The sequence below is a fragment of the Coptis chinensis genome, chromosome 5 (assembly GCF_015680905.1).
Source record: "Coptis chinensis isolate HL-2020 chromosome 5, ASM1568090v1, whole genome shotgun sequence".
Lineage (NCBI taxonomy): Eukaryota > Viridiplantae > Streptophyta > Magnoliopsida > Ranunculales > Ranunculaceae > Coptis > Coptis chinensis.
This window is the reverse complement of record NC_141460.1, coordinates 92,605,235-92,613,885: the sequence shown is the minus strand read 5'-3', so window position 1 is coordinate 92,613,885 and position 8,651 is coordinate 92,605,235. Positions and strand designations below refer to the sequence as shown.

General features: G+C 36.4%; 1 pseudogene; it reads right to left on the bottom strand.

The window, feature by feature from the left end:
• Window positions 1–5,318: 5,318 nt before the first annotated feature.
• Window positions 5,319–6,482, bottom strand: LOC147500135 (deoxyhypusine hydroxylase-B pseudogene; annotated as a pseudogene).
• Between the last annotated feature and the right edge of the window lie 2,169 nt (window positions 6,483–8,651).

The following is an 8,651-nucleotide window of genomic DNA, read 5'->3' as shown; positions in this document are numbered from 1 at the left end:
ACTACAGTTGAATAAAAACTATTGATCAATGTACGTGCGAAGAGGGTACTTGGAACCAATATAATAATTGTTGGTATAGAAATGAAATCACCTTTCAGTAAAAATCAACAATGGCACCAAGTTAAATCTCCTAACCTCGCATACTACAAATGTTCCAAATCAGCGCCATTGCTGCTACTGAAATAATGTAAAATATAATACAAACTAAAAAAAAAAAAAACACTAAGAAAACCCAAATTCACAAAAATAAATAGAATTGCAAAACTAATCCAAACAATATCATATAAAACAATTTGCTGAAATCTAATCATTCATCTCATCTCAACCCATATTAGAAATAGAGTAACACATAAGACCTGCAGTCAAAACTAAATAATTTACAAACAACCCTATCAATCAAGTGATAATCTCAAAAGAAATTATTTGATAGATGATAAGAGAGTGTCCGTTAATAACAAAAAGGTAAAAATCAACTAAATGTCTCCAAAATGATGATTCGAAAAGATAATAGAGTGTGTTAGACAAAGAAAATAAAGGCAACGATTGATTGATTCATTGATCGAGAATTAAGAGTTTGTTGAAACAAAATACACCAATAACATACCGAATGCACAAAAATCTATTTAGACCAATATAATATTTTCTTGATATACCACCGTAAACTCAAAACTCCATAATTGGTCGGTTTCATGTTCAATGTGTATGTTAAGTGAAGGATAAATATTTTTCACTTCAGCAGAGTTTTAATGTACTCACCTTGCAGGCAAGCTTATACATCAGTCAACTAACTCTACAAAACTTGTGCTATATCACCATGTTTTGCAGTATGACTCAAATCAATAGCATGCCCACTTTTGTTTAATTAGCCTATTAAAGCCATGATTGTGGATCCCTAGTTGGTAGATTAGTGCATGACGAAATACAGTGCTATTAACGAACTACATCCATTAGCAGTAAATTATTACCATGCAGAGTAACAATCTAGAAAAAAGCCTAAGATAATACTTTGATAGCAGCATGGAAGTGACTAACCCACACATCCAAATCGATAAACCACTTGAAGCTTTATGCATGAAGCAATATTTTTAGTGGAAAACAACATTTCCCAACTATCATAGACCTGTAATTCCAGATAAATAAGCACAAAAATCATTAGGCAGAATAAGATTGTATTATGTATCCCTTTATTGATGTTTCATTATGAGTCATCAAATTTGAAAGAAGAAGGAAAAAAAAAGGTTTAGTTGCAGACAGTTAACAAATAAAAAAGTAAAATAAAAAATAACAACAAAAATAAAAGAATGGGGATGCAAAACTGGTTGAGTTAAAAGCCAACGCATATGGAAATTTACACCTGGAACTAATTCATTCTCTTATAAGTTAATGGAGTAAACTCCGCAGTGATGGGACTCTCAGAGATTATGCTTATCTATTGGGTTAAAGAATATGCAACGAACTATATATCTCAACAAACACTTAAACTAACTCCATACATCAACCCAAATATATTGAGAGATTCTTACCTTGTAACTTATACACTTGTTTGAAATGGATATACCTCATGAGTTGTTGAGCCAGTTTCAATTATGTACGGTATATGAATTACAACATTATGGTTAGCTAGTATGCATGCAACCTGTAAGAGGGGGTAAAAAATCAAAGAAAAGTAGATTTTACAATATCAAAATAACAAACACCTAGAAACACGCCAAACAATATAATAAAGCATAATGTTACCTTCTTGATTAAATCCAAGCATAGATATCGCTTGATGTCCCTTCTTAATCCCATAGGCAAATATCTGATTAGCTCTATCTCATTTTCTCCACTTTTGTCGTTCAAAATGATGTGCTCTACTTCTCAGGTGTGATAACAGTTGCCTTCGTTTTATCCACTATTCCATATCTCACCACTTCAAGTTGCATTTTCCTCTCCTTCACCATGACTGCATGATAAAGCACCTACAGCATAATATGTAATCCCTATTAGCTAATATGAGTTATACGATCCCATAATACCATCCATATAATAAAACTTGAATAGTTATATTTAACGAATTTGAATGCAATTTGACCTGAATATTTCCTATCGATAGAGTGAAAGGTAATAGTTTACTGAGTACGTTAATTACATTGAGTAACACCTCTAGATATGACTGAGAAGGCAAAAGTACAAAAGAATAAGTATCAGAATACAAAGAGCAGGGGTATATTTGTACAAAAGATGACTGTTCCAATTTCAAAAAAAGTTCTACATAAAACATTAAATCTAAAATTAGTAGTTATTACACTATCAGTATTCAATGGCCCGCTTTAGTACTTTGAAAGGTTTTCGCTTGCAACTTGGTAGGCTAAAGGAGTGGACTTGACTTTATGGGCAATAGTTATTCTTGAGCATACAATACATTTTGACTAAAGACATTTGGGAGAAGATATAGAATTATGTATACTCTGAATTGATCTAAATGAGATCTATTTCATTTCCTAAATTTTAGAGTTGAGCTCATATCCAAAGTGTTCCAAGCTTAACATATTGTAGAGATGAGGACTTTGTTCCAACCCCGTGTTTAGGTAGCACTGAGATTGGCTACAAAGGCATGGCCAAAGTCTCCTTGGAAGATAGCTCTTATTAATTACGTTTGAATCATATTTTCCTAATTCCAATTACATGCAATTAATTAGCAAAATAATCTATGTCTTGGAGTACACATCCTTTAATTTATGTCAACCCAGTTCAAAAGTTATATGGGCCTATAAGAGATATAAAGATGGTAATGCACAAAGTTCTTTTAGATGTGCTAAAAATAGGGTAGAGGTTCTTAATGGAAAATTAATTGCTATAAACCACATGGAATGCCCAATGGTAGATCCCATAATGAAAAGGCCAAGTCCCATATATTTAAGCACACAAAAACATTAGGTGTTGGGGGTTGGGAGATATGTTGAATTGTTCTTGCATGGGTTGTCTAGATGATCCTCTCTATATGATGTTCTATTTGGTTTAGTTTTTATGCAAGGCGATTCATGTCATTTAATTGTATTTCATGCTAAGTGCATGTCTTGTGTAGTCAGTATACTTTTTTTTTTTTTGTTTCATAGTCAATTATGGTTCATTTCCTCAGTTTTACCCCTAATCATTTACATTAAGCTAGGCGGACAATCAAAAAATTCTTAAAAAGAAAAACTTGTAATCAAAGAAACTTGAAATTTTTTCTTGTGCATACCTTTTAGCTGATACTTGTCAAGGTATATGATCTTTATAATTTTGGTTGGCGCATGAACTCAATAATCGCCTACAATGAGCTCTAGATCATCATGTATGAAATGATGATTCACTACATATCAAAAACAACTTTTTTGAGTTTCATCTCGAGAGTAATACATTACATACCATCAAAAATAATAATTCAATATCAGTTTCAACTTGAAAGTGATGCTACTCAAGTAGTTGCCAAAGTCACACTGCTATACATACTTTAAATATGTTAAACAAAATCAGCTCAAAGCTAGTACCTACATTTCAGGGGAAGTACCAATATTTCAGTAAAATTAATAAAACATTACTCGAGTGATATTAAAAATTGTATTACATATATCATATATGATGATTAAATTAAACTGGTAAAAGGTGTATTACATACATGCTCTATCCATCATTCTCCTTGAAAAAATAAATTTTAGTTGAGGCAGGCATGAATAAAATCAATTTTAATACGATTTTCTAATATTAGTATTCAATATTTAAATAGTTTACTAATACGTAAAAGTTGAGATTAAAGTTTACTAATGATATGTAGTATAATTTTTACTATGTTAAGTTTGTTAATTATTATATTTAGAAAGTTCAATGCCCAGGGCCCTGGGATTAGTTGAGGTGCACGTAAGCTAGCCCGAACACCCGGTTAGCAAAAAAAAAATGAAAGTTCAATGCTGGATAATCAAAGCAAATGGTATCAAAATTTTCAGGTCTATTGTTCTCAATGCAATGACCACAATGTTGCACTTAGGTGGTTGTGAAGGATAGGCAATATGGATTGTGGGAGATGTATGCCAAATCATACCATGATAATGATATAGGCTTCAGGTTGGGTGTTAGCGACTTCGTACAAATGTTGTTTTTGCATGCATCCATCCCTACTTTACTTAGAATATGATGATGTAGCATTCATACAGAACATCTTTCCTAAGTCAAATGATGATTACAGTACATAGAGGAGGCCATGAAATAAAAAGTGAATAAACAAAATCATACATCAACATGGGTATTTTTTTTTCTTATGGGTATTAAAAGAGAATAAACAGAAACATGCCAAAAGTACACATATAAAATCGAAGAAGAAGAATAGAGGAGTATGATCGTGACCTGGTCACCGGAGAACATGCCGAATTGAATATACCTTATTGGATACTTTGCTAGATTTCTTTGCGAAGAAACTAAAAAAGTAGAACCCATAAGATTTCATTTAATGACTCAATTTTCTTTTAACGATAGTATAAGCATGTTAATCGGAACAATTGTTACTTCCTGTCTACCTAATAGGCACATATATAAACCTTTCCATTGCTTGATACATCTTCATGCAGTCATATCCAATACAAAATACGCAAGGTTTAAAGCCGTAATGATAGTATGCAGGTGATAATATGCATGGTCTTACGTCTTACCACATAAAGCATGGCTGAATAAGGAAAATATTGTTGCATATATACCTTTTACCCCAAAGAAAATTTCATTGAATATAGATATCTAACTTTCATGCTTGCTACTACTGATGGATATAATCTAAGTCCCAATAATTTTTCAAGTTATAACAGAGCAACATGGGTTAATTCCAAGACGATGAATGGTGTAGCCATGAGCACTTATTTAAGTGAGTTCTCATAATATGTTACTTACAGTCAATCAATGTATCATCAACCACTGTACTAAATCGGCAAAACTGAAATAGTCAATTGAAATTTAACTCTTAACTCATTAATTAAATCAAAATAATAATAATAATAAATAAATTAGAGAAAACAAAACAGTAAAAGAAGCACATAGAGAAAACACCTGTGATGGAGAGAGATGTCAAGGTTGCAGAAGACTCATGAGGAGGATTGGCGTGAAGAAAATCTCTAAAAAAAGTAAAAAAAATCTAATTTAATTTTCCAATTTTTGCGTCATTATAAAGAACACGGAGGAACAACCTTGTATATATTTTTGGGTTTAATTTTAATTTTTTATTTTGTATGTAAGTCGAGGGTTTGGGGATTTTTTTTTCTTTTGTTTTTTCAAAAAATTGTAGCTTTATACATATTAATCACACGGAGGGAGAAAGTTGAAGAGTACATTTGAAAAGTTCCTCTCAAGAAGGCACTTAAAAATAATCCCAATATGAAAATCAATTGCAAGTGTCCCATGGGTGGGTAGACGCGAAGTCACATATTACTCAACCTAGCTAAATTTGGTTGACACATGCCTAGTAAATGGCACACTACTACCATTTGACTGATAAAAAAATAGGCAAGGCATCAAAGTCTGATAGAGCAGGCTATTGCACCTGAGGTGTCTGCATGAAGAGATACTCAAAGGACTTTCCAGATCTTTCAAACTCCAACTTGGTGAGAGCAACTTCACATCTTTGGGAGACAACAGGTTCAGCATCCTTTGCAAACTCCTCAAGAAGCTCGACACTTTGGCTATCTGCAATTGATCCAAGTGCTTCAGCTGCTTCATGTCTAACCATCGGATGCTCACTAACATTCTTTAAGTACTATAGAAAGGGCAGCAGTGGTAGCTTTATTTTGAAGCTGGCCTAAGACATATGCTACCTCATGTCGCAGAAGAGCACTTCTAGCACCTAACGAATCAACTATGGCACTGACAGCTACATCTTCACAACGATTTTGAAGAGCAAGGAGAGCCGCATATTTCTGATACATGCCTCTCTTTTCATCCAAAAGAACTTCCCTTAGCTGATCTACAGAAGAACAACAAGAAGCAGGTGTGGCTGGATCAACAAAAAGAAACGGTGATGCTACCTCTTTTGTTGAATCCTCATTTTGACAAATATTCTTCTGTTGCTCTATTCTTTCAAGAGCCAACTCACATGTTTCTCTCACCTCCTGAGCAGGATCTAACACTAATGTCTTTTCTAGAAGGTGAATATCACCTTCCAAACCAATTGCCCCAAGAGCTTCAGCAACCTCGTGGCGGACAATGGGGTGTAAAGAAAGATCCTGAAGAACCTTTTCTAATAAAGCAGGAACCGCTTCCTCATCTTGCATTTGACCTAACGTAAACGCTGCCTCATGGGCAAGCAGATTTGAAGAATCTCTAGTTGCAAGAATAAGTGCTTCACGTGGTCCAAAGCCACGTAGATTACGAAGTGAGAACAAAGCTCTAAAACATTCTGATATTGGTTGAGTTTGGTCAAGTAATCTTTCGTAGAGGAACTTTTCAGTTTCAGGTGATGATTCAAAGATTTTTGCCAACGCCATTTTATTTTTATTTTTGTTATTTCTTCCTTAGTCTCAAGACATTGCTCTAAGATTTGAGAAAGCATTACACATGGGTTGGAAGAAACTTCTTGGGTCAAATCTGACTCTATTGCAGCAGTGATGGCCTTCCAAAGCATTTGATCAAGTGCATTGGAAGTTGTAAGTACCCTCCGTTCTATACTACAGAGCACGTGTCCACAAGGCAGGACATTTTACTCCAGCTTGTCCCACAACATCAGATCGTACCAACGACCTAACACCCAGGTCGTTACTAGCAACAGTTACAACCATGCATGGAAGGATAACAACTAGCGCAATTCTGGAGCTCAGTCAACGCAACAATCAAGGAGTCATTTACTTTGTAATATCAGAGTAATGTCAAATCATCAAGATAGCATACAAGGTGGATCTGCAATTCATAACAGTTCAGACACACATCTACAAATAGAGAGAGATGAACTACGTAAGGTTTGATTCAAGTTTATCCCAAGAAACTTGATACGTAGGCAACTCTTATCCCAAGAAGAGTGCAGCCATTTCCTATCCAAAAGATCATCAGGTCGTAGTCCCAAAATAACCAACATCTACATTGGCGCTGTATGTCGGTTCGTTTCCTTAAGAAAAGAACAACCACTCTTTTCTCAAGCCCACGAAGTTGGTCAGCAAAACCATAATGGAGCCCAACCTACAAGCATTGGCAGACCAGATGGAGACACTCCAAGAAGCCTTCATCACTTTGCAACATGAAAACCAGACAATGCGAGAGAATGCCAACTCCAACACCAACAATGGCACCACAGAAGCAGGGGAGCACAACACTGTTGTAGCCCTAGCTAACACCACCAATCAACGTTTAGAAGACTTCACGCAAAAACTAGAGAAATCAAGCGAAAGAGCCAGTGCGATCCAGATCGCTCAGAAGATGCTGGAGACATACAAAGCATCACCATTCATCCAAGATATCAGAGACAAACAACCTCCTTCAGAGTTCATTCAACCAAAGTTCCCATTGTACGATGGTACCTCCTGCCCAGGCGAGCACGTATTCCGCTTCAGCCAAATCCTAGCACTATACAGCCATCCTGACTACGACTACCTGAAGTGCAAACTTTTTCCAACCAGTTTAAAAGACGGAGCAATATACTGGTTTTACACACTCCCTCCAGATTCAATCAACAATTTTGACAGCCTTGCTGAAACGTTCGTAGCAGAGTTTGTCCACAACAGAAAGAAGCGCGCCGACTTGGACTCCCTATTCCAGCTCAAGCACGCTCATGGTGAAACGATCCGAGCGTTTCTAGGACGTTTTAAGAAGGACCTACTCTCGTTGGAGTCAGGACTCAGTGACGGTTTTGCAATTTCTGCATTCACAAACGCCCTCTTGGACGACTCCGACCTAGCAGGGTCCCTCATGCACAACAAGCTAGACACCTCAGCCGACATGTATCACAGAGTCGACAAATACATCAAGTACGAAGAGTGGATGGCCAAACGCAAATGCAAAGAGGTCCTCGCAATTAGCAACGAGCCAGACCCCAAGGAAAGCAAGCAATATTCAAACAACAACAACAACAATAATAACAACAACAAGAGATCCAACGCCAACAATCCCTCATACACAAAGAGGGAATTCTCCAATTTCTCCAGGACACCAAGTCAAATCCTGAAGAAGATATATACAGCGTTGTACTTCAAACCAAACATCAACAAGGTAATAGCCATACCAGAGCGTCCATACTGTCATTTCCACAAACTCCACCACCACAATACCAATGATTGCTGGAGCCTCAAGCACTACCTCCAAGACCTAGTGGAGGAAGGCAAATTAAAAGAGTTCTTGCCGAAGTTTATCCGAGGCACGCGGTGATGCCAACCGCCACGTAGCGAGCCGCAAAGATGAATGAACGACACGCCACAAACGTAAATAGAAGCGAGGCATATATCAGCGGGATGATTTAAGTCTCTAGGTCGGTCAAGGCACAACAGGAGACATCACTCCTCCGACCAAGATGAGGACAAAGTAATCAACATGATTACATACACCTCAAATGACAAAACCTCAGGTCGGGAGAAGCGCAAAAGAGTAGGAGCAATCCAAGAAATCTACCATCTCTCACACAAAGCCGAGATGATTAACCCCACCAACCCTAAGAAGACAACGACAATTTC